At 36.6% G+C, this 21834-nt stretch overlaps 1 protein-coding gene across 2 annotated transcripts in view; it reads right to left on the bottom strand.

The window, feature by feature from the left end:
- Positions 1-2752: 2752 nt before the first annotated feature.
- The window catches only part of LOC150081136 (DGAT1/2-independent enzyme synthesizing storage lipids-like), a 199629-nt gene continuing 180547 nt past the window's right edge, over positions 2753-21834 (bottom strand). For both annotated transcript variants that reach the window (XM_090380602.1, XM_090380603.1), the window contains 2 exons: positions 12706-12769; positions 2753-2949 (listed from right to left, as the gene is read on the bottom strand). The gene's annotated coding sequence lies outside the window, so the exon portion shown is untranslated. The remainder of the gene's footprint in view (positions 2950-12705; positions 12770-21834) is intronic.

Raw genomic sequence — 21834 nt, 5'->3', positions numbered from 1 at the left:
GTAACCAAGTCGCAAAGGAGATTAGGCAGGCAAAGGAAGATTATGAGAAATCCTTGGCAAAGATGCAAAGAAAAACAGAAAAGAGTTTTTACCTATGTAAACTTTAGAAGGAAAGGGAGGAATCAGATTGGTTCACTGGATATGAATGGTTCAACAGTTGAGGATCCTACTCAGGTGGCTAACAAACTAAACAAGTATTTTGCATCTACATTCACACATGAGGGGTTATTCAGGAAGGGGAATGCCAGTGGTGAAGTAAACTCTGGCAGTGAGCTACATGATTTTGTAATAACTGAGAGGAAAGTGGAGGAGAAATTGTTGAGGATAAACATAAAAAAGGCACCCGGGGTGGATGGGAACTATCCAGTTATATTAAAGGAGGCAGCAAAGGAAGTAAGCGAACCCTTAGCCATAATTATTAGAGCTTCTTTCGACTTAGGGAAGTACCCATAGACTGGAGATGTGCAAATGTGTCCCCAATTCACAAAGAAGGATCAAAGGCTGACACGAGTAATTATAGACCTGTGAGTTTAACTTCTGTTCCAGAAAAATTAATGAAGGCACTGGTTAAAGAAGCACTGTGCAGGATCATCTAAACAAGACTTCAGTTATAGCTCGGACAGAGCATGGTTTTGTTAAGAGAAAGTCTTGCTTGACCAATTTGATTGGATACTATGATGCAGTCACAAAAGAACTGGATGCAGGGAATAACTCTGATATTATATATTTGGATCTTAGAAAGGCTTTTGGTACTGTTGCACATGGAAGACTGCTGCACAAATTGGAGCAGTGTGGCATTGGAGGCAAATTGCTGTTATGGATAAAGGGATAGTTGAGGGGGAGAAGACAGAGAGTGGTAATCAATGGACAATGCTCATCATGGACTAATGTTATTAGTGGAGTCCCTCAGGGTTCAGTGTTGGGTCCATTGTTGTTTTCTGTATTTATAAATGATATTGATGATGGTATATCAAGTTTAATGTTCAAGTTTGCAGACGATACAAAGGTTGGCAAGGCTGTTAAGGACACTACTGATGCTATGTTGCTGCAACAGGATCTGGAAAGGTTGAGCAGATGGGCTGAGAGATGGCAAATGAAGTTTAACATTGACAAATTGAAAGTACTACATATGGGAAACAGTAACCCAGAGCAACGTATCAACTCTCTGGTACTACACTGACAGTGGTGGAGAATGAAAAGGACCTGGGGGTGGTTGTGCAGGCAGATATGAAGTTCTCTGAACAGTGCAGATGGGCTGCAAGAGTAGCTCCTGGTGTCTTGTCAATGATATATAGGAATTTTTCTAGCAGGGATAAGGAGGTGATTATTTCCATGTATAAGGAAATGGTCAGGCCACACCTTGAGTACTGTATACAGGTCGGAAGGTCTCATTTCAAGAAGGATGTAGAGCTGCTGGAACAAGTACAGAGAAGGGTAACAAAATTAGTGAATGGAACAAAGTGTTGCTCTTACGAAGAAAGGCTTAAGTTTTGCAAATGACAGTGTCTGGCCACTAGGCACCAGCGAGGTAATCGGATAGAGGTGTATAAAGCCTTGAATGGTTTGAGCATGCTCAATGCTGATGGGATTTTTCCTCTTGCTCAGAATAATCACCTGAGAGGGCATAAATTCAAATTGAGGAAAGAGAGAGATGTAGGATTGATATGCAGAAATTTGCCTTTAGCCAGCAGGTAGTTGGTTGGTGGAACAGACTTCCATCCCTTGTTGTGGAAGTTGATAGCCTAAATAAATTTAAGGCTCAGCTGGACAGGTACTTCGAACGAACAGAGGGGTGAAATGGGAGTGGTTTTTTTTGGCTGATGCTGCATAAGCTTGCTTTCTTGCATCGTATGCCTCTACTAATGCTAATGCTAATATTAATGCTAAATAATTAATAAATTATCACTAATTATTTATTTATTTGTTTATTAATACACATTTATTTATTTATTAATTATGCCAAAAAACCCCGTTAACATATAACTATTAGTCACCTCCATTTTAAGTTAAAGTCATCATGCATGTGGAATTTCAAAATATTCATATGCCCATAATTTTGAAATTTCAAATAATTTATTGTAATATATAAATAATTTAATTAATTAAATAATATTAAGACAGGAAAACTATTTTATATATATATAAAGAATTCTAACATAGAAAGATGAAACAGCGTAGCAATAGTGGTGATAGTTGTCCAGTGAGCCAGAATTGTTTAAGGAAATCAGAAGACAAAAATAGCAATGTATGGCAAAGCAACTTAAATAAGTTTGCCTGTTGTTGTTGTTTGGGGTTGGGTTTAATGGCACAAGAGCAGCTTCGGCTATACTGCACCTTAAAATTTTCTGTACTTAGGAGGGTAGAAGTTCTTCATGAAACGTCACTGTCTGCTGTTTGTTTGGAGAGTCTAAGAGGAATTTCTAGAGCTTTCTTTAGTCAAGTCTGTAGTTAACTATCTCAGGCAGAGTAATAGGCCCTGTAACATACAAATCAGCATGTGAATACACACACTCACTTCTAAAAGAAATATTTGACTGTGATGTGAGCTGCTGTTAAAAATCAAAATTTGAATTAGGGGGGAAGAGGGGAGAGGGAGAGAGAGAGAGAGAGAGAGAGAGAGGGAGGTCAAAATTCTGTAAAAGAAAATGATTTCAGAGATAAGAAAAAGAACTATAGTATCAAAATTTATTTTGTATACAACATGTAAAATGTAATTTTTAAAGTTACAGTAATATCAGACTAATGTACAGAAATGTTTTGTTTCTCCTGTGTTTCAGCGATAGTTAAGAATGATAAGGGATATAAAAAAACACAATATTTTTAATGGCAGATTATTCATTATGGGCACTTTGTTTTGGTTTTATCGACTAGTCTTTCCATAGTTGCTCTGAAAAAACTTCCAGGACATTGTTGATATTTTGTAATAAGCTTCTCCACTGCATATATTGTCTAAAGAAAGAAAGAAAACAAAAACTTAGGTATAGCACTTCTAGAAAAGAAATTAAGAAACTCAAACATTAAAATCTTAAGTAAAAAACAGAGTTAAAAAGAGTAATTGTCATCAAGATTGAGAAAAATAAATTCTACTAGGAGTATTAGATGAACAAGTTAGTGCAAAGCATAATTTTAGTTTGTAGTAAATTACCGAAGTAGGATGGCATCATTTTTGCTACATCTGATATTGTGAATGCCTTCACAATAGTGCGATACTTGTTGTCGTGATATTGCACTATCTGAAATAAGCAACACTTTGCCAGTAGAGAAGACTAACTTACTTATTCTTGGCAGATACCACCACTCAGATGCACCGTTTCGAAGCTTTTTTGCTTCTCATTGGCGGGTGGATAGGTAACATGGTGATACAAGAGTGACAACCCAGTTATGAAGTAATATGGTATTCAAGGCAGTGCAATATCACTACCGTGAATACTTGAGATGTAACAAAAATGATACCATTTCACCTACTTTTATTTACTAGAACTAAAATGATGCTTTGCACTAACTTGTTCATCTAGTAAATTTCCCCTGCAGTGTGAGGTTTTCAGCCCTAAGTCCCTTTAGTAGGAGTATTATTAGTTTTTTATAATTTTGAAAGGTAAGATATATATATATATCTATATTTAGTAGTAAAGTCATTAAGAAACATGCCCTCTTTTCCCCAGTTATTCTTATCCTTCATCACTGAATATATGAAGGTTAAGAATATGTGAGGGATAATAATATATTCAAGTGAGCTGAATATATTCAGTTCATATATAACACAGTAATTTCCTGATTTATAAACTGAAAGCTTGTTCTTATGAACTTTTTTACCTTCAGCAACTCAATGAGACATTTCCTTTTTAAATTCAAATTAAGGAGAATGTTCTGCTTTATATTCTAGCAGAGAAAATGCTTTTCTTAATATTTAAATTATAGTACAATATTATTACAACAAAGATTTTAAGGAAAGAAGTAAAATAAATAAGATCTCAAACTTTAAAATCCAGCAACTCTGAAGCTTGACCAGTTTTTGAATTTTGGAAATGAAATCTTGACAGTTACATCAACTTTTCTATTACTGCATAAAAAATTCCGTACTACTGTTTTATGGTGGTATTCAGAGTGTACCATGTACAAAGCAAAACATATGCTGTTTACTGCAAATGTTAGACCTCTCTTGTTCTAATTTCTCCACCAATGCCAGTGTTCTCGAAAGTTTATTTATTTCTCCCACTCTTTTCCTCTTGTATATATTAATAACCTTCTTCCATTGACCAGAAATCCCATTCACAGTTTTGCTAAATATAGCACATTGCATTCCACCTTCCAGTTTGAAAATCCTTGCACTGCACTACTCCAACTTCTCACTTATCCACTATCAATTCCTTACATACTGATCTCCAGTATGTAGGGCAAAGATAACTTAGTTAATTTTAGTCCTGAAATCAGCCCTATTTTATATCTCACAAAAAAGGATTCTTATACTTATGTTTGACACGTGGGGGTTTCTAGACAAGATCACATCTCTATTAGGATTAACCTGATATTTCTAGTCTCTCTTGGCACATCACAAATATTTATTCCTCTGCATTTCAACAACTGGGTTTTCTCTTTTACTCTCAGCATTACTATTTTCTTCCAAATAGCTGCTCACTCTGTACAAATCTCAGATCTGCTCTACTGTTGAATATTGTTCCCACATCTGGTGCGGTGCCCCAAAACCTCTCCCAGACTTTGACTCCATTCAAAAGAGGGTAGTTAGGTTAATTAATAAACCATCTCTCTGTCTCATAGATGTTCTAAGGCTAAGGTAAAGAAAGCCAACACAAGAACCACGGGAAACTTATCAGTCAAAAGTGTTTCCCGGTACAGCAGCTTCTCCCTGCATTCTTGGTAAACAGATGATGCGTGTTATTGGTAGTGGCACTAGAAGTCGATAATGATGTAATGATTAGTTTTTTCTTATTATTATAAGCAGATTATTGGAGTTCATGAGTGGGCTGAAATTTATTTATGGGTTCATCCTCCAGACTGCCTCAGTCTTAGGGTGTTTATCCCCCCCCACCTGCTGTTTTAACCCGATACAAAAACGACTTCTACAGATGGTGTGTGTGTTACTGGTAGTTGCAGTAGAAGTTGTTTTCCTATCGGGTTAAAACAGCGGAAAGAGGGGATAGACACCCTAAGACTGAGGCAGTCTAGAGGGTGTACCTATAAGTAAATTTCAGCCACAAAGGCATTATACTCATGAACTCCAATAATGTGCTTTTAATAATGACAAAAAACTAATAAATACATTGTTTTCAACTTCTACTGCCATTACCGATAACACCCCATCTATTTACCGAGAATGCAGACAGAAGCTGTGGTACTGGGAAAAGCATTTGACTGCTAAAAGTTTCCCGAAGTTTCTCGTGTTGGCTTTCTTTACCTTCGCCTGTTCTGTTTCTGCTGCATGCCTTTCCTATAGATACTTCCATGGGCACTGTTCTGCTGAATTGGTTTCTGAATTGGCTTCTCTTCCAAATCAGTCAGACATTTGCTACAGCTTTTAACTGTCCAATTTCAGATTCACAGAACGAACTTTTCTTCTTCCTCATTTATTCCATCAGCTTCCATTTTCTGGAACAACTATCCTTCGTATGTATTTCCTGAAAATTACAATCCATAAAAATTTAAATATGATATTAGCAAATATCTTCTTTCATCTTCTCAACCTTCAGCCCATGCGTGGTACTAAGTACTGTAGGTCCTAATACTTGTGCTTGGGGGTTTCATGAAAAAAAAAAAAAAAGAGAGAGAGAGAGAGAGAGAGAGAGAAAATATTATGATATAAGGAATAAAGTTTATACAGAATTTTCTTTTAATGAATATTAAAATAAAAATACACTGTTTTACCTTGTGAAATTTATATTTATTGAAAAGTTTTTATCTCAATATGTGTTTTCCTCTCGATACACTTCTAAGTATATAATTAGAAGAAGTGTGTATCGAGAGGTTTATTGCATTTGTTTTTCCTATTCTAATAAGTAATACTGATTTGAAAACTTTTTTGCATCAACCAAAGAAATTAATGGAGTCATCTAGACAAGACTTCAGTTATAGCTCGGACACAGCATGGGTTTGTTAAGGGGAAATTTTGTCTGACCAATTTGATTGGATACTATGATGTTGTCACAAAGGAACTAGATGCAAAGAATAATTTTGATATCATATATTTGAATTTAGAAAGGCTTTTGATACTGTTGCACAAATTGGAGCAGTGTTGCATTGGAGGAAAATTGCTGCTGTGAATAAAGGGATGGTTGAGTGGCAGAAGACAGAGAGTGGTAATCATTCGTGGAATGATTACCAATCTCTGTCTTCCACTAATAACATTAGCTGCTCTTCATGGACTAATGTTATTAGTGTAGTCCCACAGGGTTCAGTGTTGGGTCCACCATTGTTTTCTGTATTCATTAATGATATTGATGATGGTATATCAGGCTTAATGTCCAAATTTGCAGACAATACAAAGGTTGGCAGGATTGTTAATGACACTAATGACAGTACACTGCTGGAACAGGATCTAGAAAAGTTGAGCAGATGGGCTGAGAGGCGGCAACTGAAGTTTAACAATGACAAATGTAAAGTACTGCATATGGGAAGCAGTAACCCCAGAATAACGTATCAACTGTGTGGTAATACACTGACAGTGGTAGAGAGTGAAAAGGACCTGGGGGTAATTGTGCAGGCAGATATGAAATTTTCTGAACAGTGCAGATGGTCTGCAAGAGTAGCTCATTGTGTCTTGTCAATGATATACAGGAATTTTTCTAGCAGGTATAAAGAGGTGATATCCCCTTGTATAAGGCAATGGTCAGGTCATACCTTGAGTACTGTATACAGGTCTGGAGGCCTCATTTTAAGAAGGATGTAGAGCTGTTGGAATGAGTACAGAGAAGGGCAACAAGATTAGTGAATGGAACAAAGGGATGCTCTTATGAAGAAAGGCTTAAGTTTTGCAAATTACAGTGTCTGGAGACTAGGCACTTGCGAGGTGATCTGATTGAAGTGTATAAAGCCATGAATGGTTTGAGTATGCTCAATGCTGATGGGATTCTTCCTCTTGCTTAGAATAATTGCCTGAGAGGGCATAAATTCAAATTGAGGAAATACAGTTGCAGGATAGATGTGCGGAAGTTTGCCTTTAGCCAGTGGGTGGTTGATTGCTGGAACAAACTTCCATCTGTCATTGTAGAAGTTGATAGCTTAAACAGATTCAAGTCAGAAATAGACAAATATTTGGAGTGAGTGAATGGGTTAAATTAGATTTTTTTTTTTTTTTTTGGATGATGCTATATAAGCTTGCTTTCTTGCATCATGTGCCCTTGCTAATGCTAATCTGTTATGTATCCAAATACTTTTGCTTGCTCTCCTGGTATATTTAAGATATGCACACATCATTGGTTCATATCCTTGGTTCTTGAGATTTGTCACCAACTTCCTTTTCCCTATGTCAGACTTTAAAAGGCTTCCTACCCGGCTGTCTAAAATGCTGATGAAACTGATATTCTGGTCCATTTGTGAGTTAAAATTTAAGTTAAAATTTAAGCAAATTTAAGTAAAGTTCAGTTATTTTGCAACAGTTAGATGCAACAGTTAGATTGTTACTAACCTAACTGTTATTAACAGTTAAGTTAATAACAATCCCACTGTTGCACGTTTGCAACAGTGGGATTGTTATTAACCTTGGTATATCTCCTCACTTCTAGGGAGAGATGTACTCAGAAAAACTGTACTAAGTATACTGGACATGATCGTCCAGGTGTGAAACAACATAAGTAGCTTGAGGTGTGGCATCCATATTACACAGAAGAATTCTGCCCATCTGTGTCACTAGGCAAACTCATTTGGTGCAACACTATATCAATTTGTTTAATGGAGATTGCAGATGGTGAACCCATTCTTAGTTCTCCAAAGAAAAGCTATGGCAACCTCAATCTCTTCTATCATGTAATATGAGTGATGTCTTTTGATGTTATGACAAGCAATGTGGTGAGATCAATATTCCTTACATTTCAAGGGTGTTAATTTCTAAAATGGTGTCTTCAGGGCTGAACCTACTGGTGACTGTAGAAAGCAAGTGGATTAGCTAGTGTATAATAATCTCACAACCTCTACTCTGATAGCTAGTGACTGGTAGAAACAACAACTCAGAGTTGTTGTTGTTGTTATTTGGTTTTTAGGAGCATTAGCAACTAAGGCCATATTGCTCTGGGATATGTAGTGGTCATTCCCTGACCTTTCCGCATCCTCCGTATTTGGTGGTGACGGGCTCGAACCCTGGTCTAATCAAGAAGCGTGTGCTACGCACTGCTGCTCCTTCCCACCTGGCTACAGAGGCGCACCAACTCAGAGTAGTGTGTATGCAGGGGCATTATGAAGGCAATGTTATGTCAAGGAACTGTGTATATATTCTTGCTCTGTGTACACCATATCAAAAAATTTCATTAATTCATGTTTCCCTCCTCTGCTTTTACTTTAGCTACAGAATGCATCAGGAATAGTCAAACTAATAGAACAAACTTATCTGTGAAAAGGTCTAAAACTCCCAAAAACTTCCTCATTCATTTCACAAATATCTGTGGTCTCAGTTTCAATCTCAGTGCTGTCCATTTCTACCTAAAATCTGCCAATCCCCACTTTTTCTGAAAGTCTCAATTATTGGTTGATTCAGCCTTGTCAGATGCCCTAATTATTCACTCCATAATTTCTTTCACTTCAAAGACAGTATTTGTACATATGATCACTGATATTTCTTGTCAGAGACTTTCTAATTTGAGCTCTCCTCTTTTCAATATCATCTGGCTTAAAATCTCTTCTCCATTCTATCAAATTTATATGTTGCCTCTCTGTCTCCTAATGTCACTCTGAACTCTTTGGTTTCCTATCTGTGAAACTCTACTTTCTCCAATCTAACTTTCCTAATAGTGAGGTTGTTTTCTTTGATTTTAGTATTCACAGCTAGCTTCACTTTTCTAGTTATATGGACCAACTAGTTGAGATACCTAGGCTTTTGCAATTAGTAATTCCCCTCATTTAGCTTGTTCATTTGCTTACCAGAATTCCAGACAATCCTAACCAAATACTCAACACCCTAGATGATTTTCTTACCAACAACTGTTCCAAGTATAGGGTCTGTATTAATGGTGTTCTCTGGGTATTTCAGATCACAACTTGATAGTCTCTTCTCCCACAGAGCTTCTCCCCAATGGCTATTCTCAGCCTTGTGTTGTTTGGCATTACAGGAACACAAAATGGGATGCATGATTTCTATTATTGTTTTCTTGTTCTGTTTATTCTGTTTTAAATATTCTGACCTGAATTTTTGCTGTTGTGATGTCAGTGAAATTATCCTTCTCGGGATAAAATCCTTTTTTCTGCATTCCATCCTAAAATTTTGTACCTTATCTAAAGCTTGGTTTTCTAATAAATTTGCCAAGGCTGTTCAAGACAAGAACATAGCATATTGTGGCTAAAGCAAAGAAAGCCAACACGAGAACCACAGGAAACTTTGCTTAACTTACCGGGCAAACTCGTTTCCCACAGTTTCTCCCTGCATTCTTGGTAAAGAGATGGTGCATGTTATCAGTAGTGGCAGTAGAAGTCGATAATGATGTATTGATTAGTTTTTTTCTCATTATTAAAAGCAGATTATTGGAGTTCGTGAGTGGGCTGAAATTTACTTATGGGTACACCCTCCAGACTGCCTCAGTCTTACGGCATTTATCCCTCCTCCCCACTGTTTTTTCTTGATAGGAAACTAACTTCTTCTGCCACTACCGATAATGCACACCATCTGTAGAAGTTGTTTTCTTATTTTAAAACAGTGGGAAGGGGCAGATAAACACCCTAAGACTGAGGCAGTTGGAGAGTGTACCCATAAGTAAATTTCAGCCGCGAAGGCATTACACTCATGAACTCCAATAATCTGCTTTTAATAATGAGAAAAAACTAATCAATATATCATTATTGACTTCTACTGTCACTACCAATAACACGCACCATCTGTTTACTGAGACTGCTGTGAGAAACTGCGGTAGTGGGAAACGAGTTTGCCTGGTAAGTTTTCCTGAAGTTCCCCATGGTTCTCATGTTGCTTTCTTTATCCTTTCCCATATTGCAATTGGCTTGTATCCAAATCTCCATCTTTATTTTCTATCTGCACTAAAGCTTACAACTTGTTAAAAATTTATTGATCAGTTCAAATTGGATCTTGAACAGGCTAAGAGAAGAAAACTTGCTTATTTTCCATATGGTTAGTAGAGCATTCTATTCTTTTGTGAAAGTAATTGGCCACAACTTCTATCCATTGATACTCCCACCACTGCTACAATTTTATGCTTCTAGTGCATTCTCAGCTAAATATAAAACTGACTTACTAGCATCCTCTTTTTCTTCTTACTCTTGTTATTGATGACTTTGGTAAACCACCTCTATCATACTCAGTACATTCCATTCATTTCCTCCCATGGTCTTTTCTGCAGAAGAATGCTAGAAGGATTCTGAAAAATCTTGATGCTTAGAAAGCTTGAGGTCTTGATGCTATTTCTTCACCTTTTTTTTTCAAAATGTGTGCTCTTCTGCTTACTTTCTGTTCTTTGTCTCCCTTTTAAACTTGCCTATTCCACTGGTGTTTTGCTTTCTGTTTCTAAATTTGCTCATATCTATTTTTATATATATATAAATTTGCTTATATTCCAAAACAAAAAAGGGTGACAGATCCCTCTCTTTGCACTTATCTCTACACTTCCCAAAGTAATGGAGAAATCCATCAACTGTTATCTCTTGATCTATCTCAACCTTCCATCTGCTCAGTCATTGCCAATATGAATTCATAATATCGATCCACTGGTGATATATTGGTTTCTGTTACTGATCTTTGGACAAATTCAGCAGAAAAATTTGAAACCGAAGCAGTTAATCTTGGCATTTGTAAGGCTCTTAATTGTGATTAGCAGAAAATCTTTTAAATAGACGCCTACTTTACAGCCCACTGACTGTTTCATGCAGTTGAGTATACAGTTTTCTCTTTGAATGCTCTCTCTCTCTCTGGGAGTGATGGTATATGGGACTTTATCTTACTATATGCTGGTGTTCCTGAAGGTTCAGTTCATTCTCCCACTGTTTTCCCTCTTTTGTGTTAGTGATCAATATTTGCAATGACTAGAAATCCTGCCTAATTAGCTTTGCTGATGATAGCATACCACATTCCACCTCCCAGTTTCAGAAAAAAATTGTAAAATTGTGCACAAACAGCCTCAACTTCTGAAATATCCACCAATAATTCCTTAAATGCTGATCTACAAATAATTCTACAATAGAGCAAAGAAAACTTAGTTAACTTGACTCTTTCTAAAACTTAGCCTTGTCCTAATTCTGACAAAAAAAAAATAATAATAATAATTTTCTCCTATTAGTCTTTGACACTCAGATTTCTAGACAGAGCTGCATTATGGCCCTTGTGCCACAAAGCCCACAAACAATTTCTAGAGAGTAACACAAATCTCTATTTTTGATTTTCATGACCTGTAATCCCTGATGGTATAAGCACATCCAAAATATTATTTTCTCTGCATCAAAAAAACAAAAATGAGCTTTTTCTTTTTCTTTTTTATTCTCTAGTTACTTTTCTTCTAAGCAACTACTTGCCCAGTAAAAATCTGAAAATGTTGTTCCCACATCTGGGATGATGCCTCTATGACCTCTCAAGCATTTTTACTCCATTCAAAAGAGGAAAGTCAGGATAGTTAATGACCATCTGACAATTTCCCTCTCTGCTCCCTGTCTCAGTTTCTGCTGTGTGCCTTTTTTGTAGATATTTTAATGGGCGCTGTGCATCTCAATTGGCATCAGTAATTTTCCTGCTTTTTTGGAATCCATATCTGAACATTTGCCACAAGCAGTCAACATCCATTCACTGTCCAACTCCAATAACACATAATAAACTTTTCCTCGTTCATCCTTTCTACTTCAGTTTTCTGGAACAACTTTCCTTCACATGCATTTTCCAAAAATTATAATCTAAAAAGTTCATGTAACATCAACAAGTATCATCTGGCTTTGTTGTCTTCAACCCATGCATGAATTACTTTCTTACATTTAGAATGTTATAGAATTATTTCCATGCAGATTTATTTCCTTAATTTTGTTTTCTTGGGTTTTGTGTTCAGTTTCTTCCATAACATAAAATTGAAGTTTCAATGTATCTGAAACTTTATATAACAGAATGGATCTTGGATGCTGATGTCTCTGTATATGTTATATATCTTGAAAGGATGGTATTTTCTTCACACTTTGGTCCTTTGTTTAAAATATATACAGATTTCCTGGAAGTATTACATCTCCAGGAAATACTGCATAGGAGGAACATTTTTCTTAATCATTGATTAAAAGTGTTATGTTTTGTGTTTATTAAAATTCCAACTAATGACTCACCTTAGTCAGAACAGTGTCTATAGCTTGAAAGCTTGAATGGTAAATATAATGATACATTATTTAATTTGTATTTTGAATGTTTCTGATTGCTTAAAACTTTACCTTTAATGGATTACTTTGCCTCCAATATAAAAAAAAAAAAAAAAAAGTAATTTTTATTTAGAGGAATATATTTCAATACATATCACTTTTAAATACAAACAACAGTATGAAGTTTCCAGCAGTCAAAACATCAGAACTGACCTTTTGTGCTAATTCGTCAGAAGAAAGGCTTGGATCATAAAGTATTGGTTTTCCAATATATGTCCTAAGAAAGCAATAACAGAAAAATTTTAATTTAAAAGTATAAAAAATGTATATTTATTTATAAAGCATATTAATTTTAAATGCCAAGTCAGAATTTTAGTTTTGCATTTAGAATGTTATAGAATTTCAATATTATAGAAAGGCTAGCAGTTGTAAAAATAACTGCCAAAACAATTGATTATATGAATATTCTAACCTTGCCATAACTATTTGGTATCTTTTAGACTAGTCTTTCTCAATTTAATTTGTTTGTGTCTTTCCCAATTTAATTCCAAAATTAATTAGATTATGTAATACCCTTACATAATCTTCAAAAAAAATTACAGAATCCACCAATAATTCCTTAAATACTGATCTCCAGATATAATGATCAATGTCCCATCCACTATAGACTGCCCATTTGCGGTGTACTGATAATGCACATGCAATTGGTACAGCATAGTACAGCACTTACAAGTGTATTCTTTTTATCTTATTTAAACAGTATTATGTCTATCATTTCAAATTATATACATACATACATATTGTTTTCTGAGCAGTGCAGATAGAGCTACCAAAGCGGGTCATGGGGGTCTTGTCAATGACATACAGCAATTTTGCTAGTAGGGAAAGGGAGGTGATTATCCCTTTGTATAAGGCAATGGTCAGGCCATGCCTTGAGTACCATGTACAGGTCTGGAGGTCTCATTTTAGGATGGATGTAGAGTTGCTAGAATGAGTACAGAAAAGGGAAACAAGATTGGTGAGGGGAACAAAAAGGTCCTGCAAATGCAACGTCTGGAGACCAGGCATCTATGAGGTGACCTGATTGAGGTGTACAAGGCCTTGAATGGTTTGAGCAGGCTCAATGCTGATGGGATTCTTCCTCTTGCTCAGATTATGAACCTGAGGTGGCATTAATTCAAATTGAGGAGCGACAGTTGTAGAATAGATGTGTGGAAATTTGCCTTTAGCCAACGGGTGGTTGATTGCTGGAACAAACTTCCATCTATTGTTGTGGAAGTTGATAGCTTAAATAAATTCAAGGAAGAACTAGACAAAGTTTTGGGGTGAATGGATGGGAGAAACAATGCTTGTATAAGCTTGCTTTCTTGCATCATATGTCTCTGCTAATATTAATATAATTTCATTTTATTAACAAATGAACATGCTGTGATTTCTTAAATTAAAATTATTATAACATCTAATTCATTTTGAGAAACATTAAATTCTTTTTAAGTCTTGGGATGCGATTCTAATGGAGTTTTTTTTCCCCCCCTTTTGGCAGAACCCTCACTTCTACTTCATGGAATCCCATTTGGGAAACACTGTTTTAAACATTTTAAGTAATAGTAGGCAGGGCCGGACTAATATTCCGCACCCTGGGCAGAAGGATTATTTTGGCATCCCTTTTCATATTCGAGAAATCTGCGAAAGGTTTTGCAGAAAAAATCCTTCCCTTGCTCTTCAGCTTCTGGTGCCCCTGTAAGATTGGTTCTGTGGATAACTGCTCAATTAGTTTGTGACGTAATACAGCACTGGCAATAGGAAAGATTCAGTTTTCTAAATCAAATCTTAAGGAGAGCAAACAATTTATATTTAAATTAATAAAACAGGAAGTACTATAATAAAAATTCTGTTCCTATGACTGTGAGAGGGAGAAAATTTATTCCTTGCTTTCTTTTGCTTATATAATGTTTTCTTCCTTGTTATTTCTACAGATTTCCATTTATGATAGTGATCTCACTCACATTCACACACACACACACACTACTACTACACCTTCTGCCAATTCAATGTCTAGTACAGTGAATTTTACAGTGATTTTGTGGTATTCATAACAGTGGTACCCTGACTAATCTAGATAATAATGGAGACAACTTCAATTCTCTCCTTGAAAGTGCAAAAAAAAAAAAAAAAAAAAAATTAGATAAACAAATAAAATCAACTTAAATTGAAGTTCCTCCTGCTTCATTGCAGTTGTAATGAACTGCAGATGTTTAGCTCTTGAATGTGAATGTTGAATTGTGAATGTTTTGTGAAACCACACACTTCCTTCCCCCGATTCCCAACTTTATAGATACAGGTACAAAGAATGATATTATGGTGGCTTACAACCGGCTACTCGGGCTAAGATCTGGAGAGCACAGTAGTCATGATGCCATTCTTTAAAGAAATAAGCAGATTTAAATTAATGAAAAATATTAAAACTTCAAAATGGAACTTGCATGCTAGTTTTGTTTCAAATAGAGGAAAATAGAGGCCATAAATTCAAGTTACAGGGAGAGATGTTTACACTGGATTGCAGGAAGTTTTATTTTAGCCAGCAAGTTATAAATTACTGGAATAAGTTAACTACATGGGTGGTAGAGGCTGACAGTTTGGGGAAATTCAAAGGTCAGTTGGATAGTTATCTACTGGAGAAGGGAAATGCATATGTTGTCTATTTCCTTTTCTCTTATTATTTATTTATTTATATATATATATATATATATATATATATAGTAGTAATATACAACTGTTAAGAAGCAAAATATGCAGAGAAAGGAAAATATCAAAAGTTATCGTATGTCTAATGCTCCAAAACGCGCAGTGCAGCAGTAAAGGAAGCAAAAGGATATAAATAAATCCTCAAAGACACTTTATATATTTTACAAACCACACATTACTTATATATATATATAAATAAATAATAAGAGAAAAGAAAATATATATTTATTATTTTATTTTTTTTTTTGGCAGTTGCAGCATAAGCCTTAGGCTCCCATGCACCAAATGGCCATTACTTATACTAACACTAAAAACTGTGTTACTCCAGCAATTTGTGATAAGAACTATGAAAGAAGGCACTCCGACTCTGACTTGTCCTATTTGATGATCACACTGTCACTCTGATAACAGTTTTTGAGAGAGAGAGAGAGGGGGGGAGGATTATTGAAGCCAATTTAGAAGAACAGTCCCCATAGGACTATCTATAGAAAAGGCATGCTGCAGAAGCAGAACGTCTATAAGAAAGAGTGGAGGTGGGTCATTAATTAACCTAACTGTCCTATTTTGAATGGAGTCTACAAGCCTGAGAGAGATTATAGGGGTGCTGTCACTGATCTGGGAACAGTATTCTATGGGGCAGATTTGAGATTTGTACGAAGTGTGTATAGCTGTTTAGAAGAAAAATAATGCCGAGAGTGAAAGAGAAAACTCAGTTTTTTAGATGCAGAGTAATATATGTGATGTGCTTTATTCCAAGAAAGAGATTAGAAGTCAGGTTAATCCCTAACAGAGATGTGATCTTGTCTAGAAATATGAGTGTTGTTGAAGGTAAGCATAAGAACAGCATAGGGTACAACACTCAGGGAGGTGGTGAATGAAAAATACCTGGGAGTAATTGTGCAGTCAGATATGTTCTCTGAGCAGTGCAGATGGGCTGCCAGAGCAGGTCATAGAGTTTTGTCAATGATACATAGGAATTTTTCTAGCAGAGAAAAGGAGGTGGTTATCCTTTTATATAAAGCCACACCTAAAGTACTGCATACAGGTCTGGAGACATCAATTTAGGAAGGATGTAGAATTTCTAGAATGAGTACAGAGAAGGGCAACAAGGTTGGTGAGAGGAAGAAAGGGGCGACTTACGAAGAAAGGCTTAAGTTCTGCAAGTTGCAGCATCTGGACTCTATGCACCTGAGAGTGATCTGATTGATGTGTATAAGGCCTTGAATGGTTTGAGCAGGCTCATTGCTAATGGGATACTTCTGCTTGCTCAGACTAAGAACCTGAGGGGGCAGAGATAGATTCAAATCGAGGAAAGACAGTTGTAGAATAGATGTGCAGAAGTTTGCCTTTAGCCAGCAGTTAGTTGATTGCTGGAATAGACTTCCAACTGTTGTTGTGGAAATTGATAGCTTAAATAGATTTAAGGCAGAACTAGACAAACATTTAGAGTGACTGGATGGGCGAAATGTGAACGTTTTTTTTTTTTGCTGATGCTATATAAGCTTGCTTTCTTGCAATGTCAGGTGAACTAATGAGACTTGTGGCAGAGAAGAAAAAAGAATGGGATGCACATAAATTGTCAGGCGACACAGAAGCCTAAGGTGGATACAAGCTAGTCTGTAATCAAGTCACAAAGGAAGTTAGGCAAGCAAAGGCATGAAAAATCTTTGGCAAAGGATGCAAAGAAAAACAGCAAAGACTTCTTCACTTATATAAACACTAAAAGGAAGGGGATGAATCAGATTGGTCCACCCGATATCAATTGTTTCACTGTAGATGATCATTCTCAGATAGCTGCCAAACTAAATAAGTATTTTGCATCTACATTCACACATGAGGAGTTATTCAAGGAGGAGAGGGCCAGATGTTTATCAAACTCGAACAGGGAATTAAATGATTTTGTAATAAGTGAGAGGAAAGTGGAGGAGAAATTCTTGAAGTTAAACATACGAAAGGCACCTGGGGTGGATGGGATCTATCCAGTTATATTAAAGGATGCAGCAAAATGAAGTAGGCAAACCCTTAGCCAAAATTATGAGAGCATCCTTGGACTCAGGGGAAGTCCCCACAGACTGGAGATGAACAAATGTATCTCCAATTCACAAAGGAGGATCAAAGGGTGACACAAGTAATTACAGACCTGTTAGTTTGACTTCTGTTACAGGGAAAATAATGGAGTCACTGCTTAAAGAGGCATTGCAGGATCGTTTAGACAAGACTGCAGTAATAATTCAGACACAGCATGAGTTTGTCAAGGGTAAGTTTCATTGAATACTATGGTATTCAATGGTCATAAAGGAACTGGATACAAAAAATAATTTTGATATCATATACTTGGATTTCAGGAAAGCTTTTCATACTGTTGCACATGGAAGACTATTGTACAAATTGGAGCAGTATGGCATTAAGGGCAAGTTTCTACAATGGATAAAAGGATGGTTGAGTGGGAGAAGACAGAGAGTAGTGGTCAATGGGTACTGCTCTACGTGGACTAATGTTATTAGTGGTGTCTCTCAGGGTTCAGTTGTTGTTTTGTATATTTATCAATGGTAAATTGATAAATATATATTGATAAATTTATAAATTTATATAAATTGATAAATTTATCAATTTATACAAAACAGCCCATTGCTGTTTTGTATATTTGTCAATGATATTGATGAAGGTATATCAAGCTTAATGTCAAAGTTTTCAGATGATACAAAGGTTTGCAGGGTTGTTAATAACAGTAATGACAGTATGCTACTTCAACAGGATCTGGAAAAGTTGGGTAAATGGGCTGAGAAGTGGCAACTGAAGTTTAACATTGACAAATGCAAAGTACTTCATATGGGTAGCAGTAACCCCAGAGAAATCTACCAACTATGTGGTGTTACACTCAGGGTAGGGGAGAATGAAAGAGACCTTGGAGTAATTGTGCAGTCAGATATGAAGTTTTCTGAGCAGTGCAGGCAAGCTGCCAGGGTAGGTCATGGGTCTTGTCAATGATAAACAGGAATTTTGCGAGCAGGGATAAGGAGGTGATTATCCCCTTGTATAAGGCAATTGTCAGGCCACACCTTGAGTACTGGGTATAGGTCTGGAAGCCTCATTTTAGAAGGATGTAGAGTTGCTAGAACGAGTATAGAGAAGGGCAACAAGACTGGTGAAGGGAGCAAAGGGGTGCTCTTATGAAGAAAGGCTTAAGTTCTGCAAATTTCAGCTTCTGGAGACTAGTCACCTGTGAGGTGATCTGATTGAGGTGTATATGGTCTTGAATGAATTGAGCAGGCTTAATGCTGATGGGATTCTTCCTCTTGCTCAGATTACAAACCCGAGGGGGCACAGATTCAAACTGAGGAAAGAAAGTTGTAGAATAGATGTGCAGAAGTTTGCCTTTAGCCAGTAGGTAGTTGATTGCTGGAACAGAGTTCCATCTGTTGTTGTGGAAGTTGATAGCTTAAATAAATTCAAGGTAGAACTAGACAAACATTTGGAATGAATGGATTAGTGAAATGGGAAGGGTTTTTTTTTTTTTTTTTTTTGGCTGATGCTATATAAGCTCACTTTCTTGCATCATGTGCCTCTATTAATGTTAATGCTAAAACTAATGCTAATGCTAACAGAAGAATCCTTTTTGTGAGATACAACAGGACTGAGTTTTAGATGGATTAAAATTAACTAAAAAAAAGTTATCTTGCCCCACTGAAGATTTACTGGATATCAGCAATTTAAGGAATTGGTAGTGGATATTTGACAAGTTGAAGTTGTTTGTGCAGGGCAAAGTTTCTCAAACTGGAAGGTGGAATGCAATGAGCTATCATCGGCAAAAATGTGGATAGGATTTCTGGTCAATGAGAGTTGGTCATTAATGTACAAGAGGAAAAGGGTGGGAGAGAGAGTACCAAACCTTGGGAAACACCAGTAGTGGTGGTGGTGAAGACAGCCATCTAGCATCACCTGCTCTGAGCAGTCAGCACCAAAACCATAAGACAGAAGCTTATTTAGAGGACGTTTATGCATACATGATCAGAGGCTCTTTGAAGTGTCAAGAGCAACCGCTTGAGTTTCACAAAGTTTTCTATTGAATTTTTCCATAGATGGGTAACACAAGCCAGTATATCATCAGTGGATCTACAATGACTGAATCCATATTGGTTAACACTGAGCAGATGATGAAATGGGGTGATTATTCAATGGGAGGGATTTGTCATCCTGTTTGGCTGGATTTGAGCAAATTTCCAAGCAGAACAAAAAATAATAGAAATAAGCTCTGAGGCATGGGAGGCCACCAAAGAAGCCTCCCATGTCGACAAGAAAGCATCAGGACCTGGTGCTTTCTTGTTATCAAGGTTAAGAATTCTAATATTCTTTTAATAGAAGACAACAAAATTCTTAAATCCTTTTGATGGAAGACCAAAGGAAGTATTGAATGGAATGTAGTGGGAATGATAGCAGATAGTTTAGAGATCATCAATACAAGAGTTAAAAGTAGGATGCTTGCAGGTTGGCTTTAGCTGAGGTGGCAACAGAATCATCGGGTTTTAACAGAGAAGGGAGTAGAGAGGAGCAAAAGTTGCAGACAATAGTTTTGGTAAGGGACCAAAATGCTTGACTACCATTTGTACAAGAAGCAAATTTTCTACTCTTACCCTTCAAAATCTATTTGGACTGTTTAATAATTGCTTTACAATTGTTGAAAGCTTTGGTGTAGGCAGAAAACGAAACTTAAGACTTGGATCCAAGCCAATTGGATATGCAACATTCTTACCTTGAATAGCCTTAAAATTAAGGTTTAGATAAAGGATAAGATTTTAGGGTGGAGTTTGGAATAAAGGCTTTCATCCCTGCAAAAATAATTTCAATGACATGACTTGCAGAACCATTGACATCAGAAGACTTAACTGTAATCCTGCCAAAGAAGAGATGAAATCTAAATTCTATACAGTGGGACTAACTGATGATGTTACAGCAAATTCTAAATGGGAAGCATTCAAGGAGGTAATCTTGGATGCTACCACGCTTTCTGATGTGAAAACATCTATGGCGGCACCAGAATAAAATCGATTGGTAACAGAATTTTCTTACAGTAATGGAAATGTAATTTTTTTATGGAAATGAAGTAATTGGCGCCACTTCCTATTAGGTGGCTCCTAGATTTTAAATGACGCAAGCAACGTCACTTCCTAAATGGCATTAATGATTTTAACTCAGTCACTAACTTTTATTTGATAGGTAAGTAGATGATTCAGTAGAGGAAGTTCATACTAATATATGGAAATGATGCTAACTCGGTCAATAAGATTGATTCGGTTGTTATTTGGTTTTTAGGAGCATTAGCAACTAAGGCCATATTGCTCTGGGGATATGCAGTGGTCATTCCCTGACCTTTCGGCATCCTTTGTATTTGGTGGTCACAGCTCGAACCCCAGTCTAATCAAGAAGCATGTGCTATGCACTGCTGCTCCTGCCCACCTGGCTACGGAGGTGAAATTGATTCGGTACAGCAAGCAGTGGGAATTAATATTATGTAAGAATAAATGCTTAGAAGCCACTGAAGAAGCCTCTTGTGTCAAAATGGAATGAGTTCAAAAACATGGAGAATGAAAAAAACATGAACTTTAATAAAATCTGCTTCTCAAGATTTTGATCAATGTCAACTTTCAAAGTAGTGCAAGTAAGTTTCAATCAAACCGTTTAAAATTGAAACGGTTCTGATTCAAGAACACAACAATAAAACAGTCACTTCTTGCAGTAGTTTTTGGTTAAGACTCATACTAGCATTAGAAGTAGCATTAGCATTAGTAGAGCCACGTGATGCAAGAAAGCAAGCTTATGAGCATCAGCCATAAAAAAAAATAAAAAATTTTCCATTTCACCCCTCCGTTCGTTCCAAATACCTGTCTAAATTTATTTAGACTATCAACTTCCACAAAAAAGGATGGAAGTCTGTTAAATCAACAAACTACTCGCTGGCTAAAGGCAAACTTTCGCCCATCTATTCTACAACTGTCTTTCCTCAATTTGAATTTATGCCCTTTACTGTGATTATTCTGAGCAAGAGGAAAAATCCCATCAGCACTGAGCATGCTCAAACCATTCAAAGTTTTATAGACCTCAATCAGATCACCTTGCAGGTGCCTAGTCTCCAGACACGGTAATTTGCAAAACTTAAGCCTTTCTTCATAAGAGCAACCCTTTGTTCCATTGACTAATCTTGTTGCCCTTCTCTGTACTCGTTCCAACAGCTCTACATCCTTCTTAAGATGAGACCTCCAGACCTGTATACAGTACTCAGGGTGTGGCCTGACAAGGGGATAATCAACTCCTTATCCCTGCTAGAAAAATTTCTATATATCATTGACAACACACCATGAGCTACTCTTGCAGACCATCTGCATTGCTCAGAAAACTTCATATCTGCCTGCACAATTACCCCCAGGTCCTTTTCGTTCTCTACCACTGTCAGTGTAGTACAGAGTTGACACGTTACTCTGGGGTCAATGTTAAATTTCATTTGCCACCTCTCAGCCCATCTGCTCAACTTTTCTAGATCCTGTTGCAGCAGTGTACTATCATTAGTGTCCTTAACAACCCTTCCAACCTTCATATCGTCTG

Source organism: Mastigoproctus giganteus, chromosome 9 (genome assembly GCF_048544385.1).
Source record: "Mastigoproctus giganteus isolate SK-2022 chromosome 9, ASM4854438v1, whole genome shotgun sequence".
In the NCBI taxonomy this organism is placed as follows: Eukaryota; Metazoa; Arthropoda; class Arachnida; order Uropygi; family Thelyphonidae; genus Mastigoproctus; species Mastigoproctus giganteus.
This window is presented reverse-complemented; position numbering and strand designations above follow the sequence as displayed.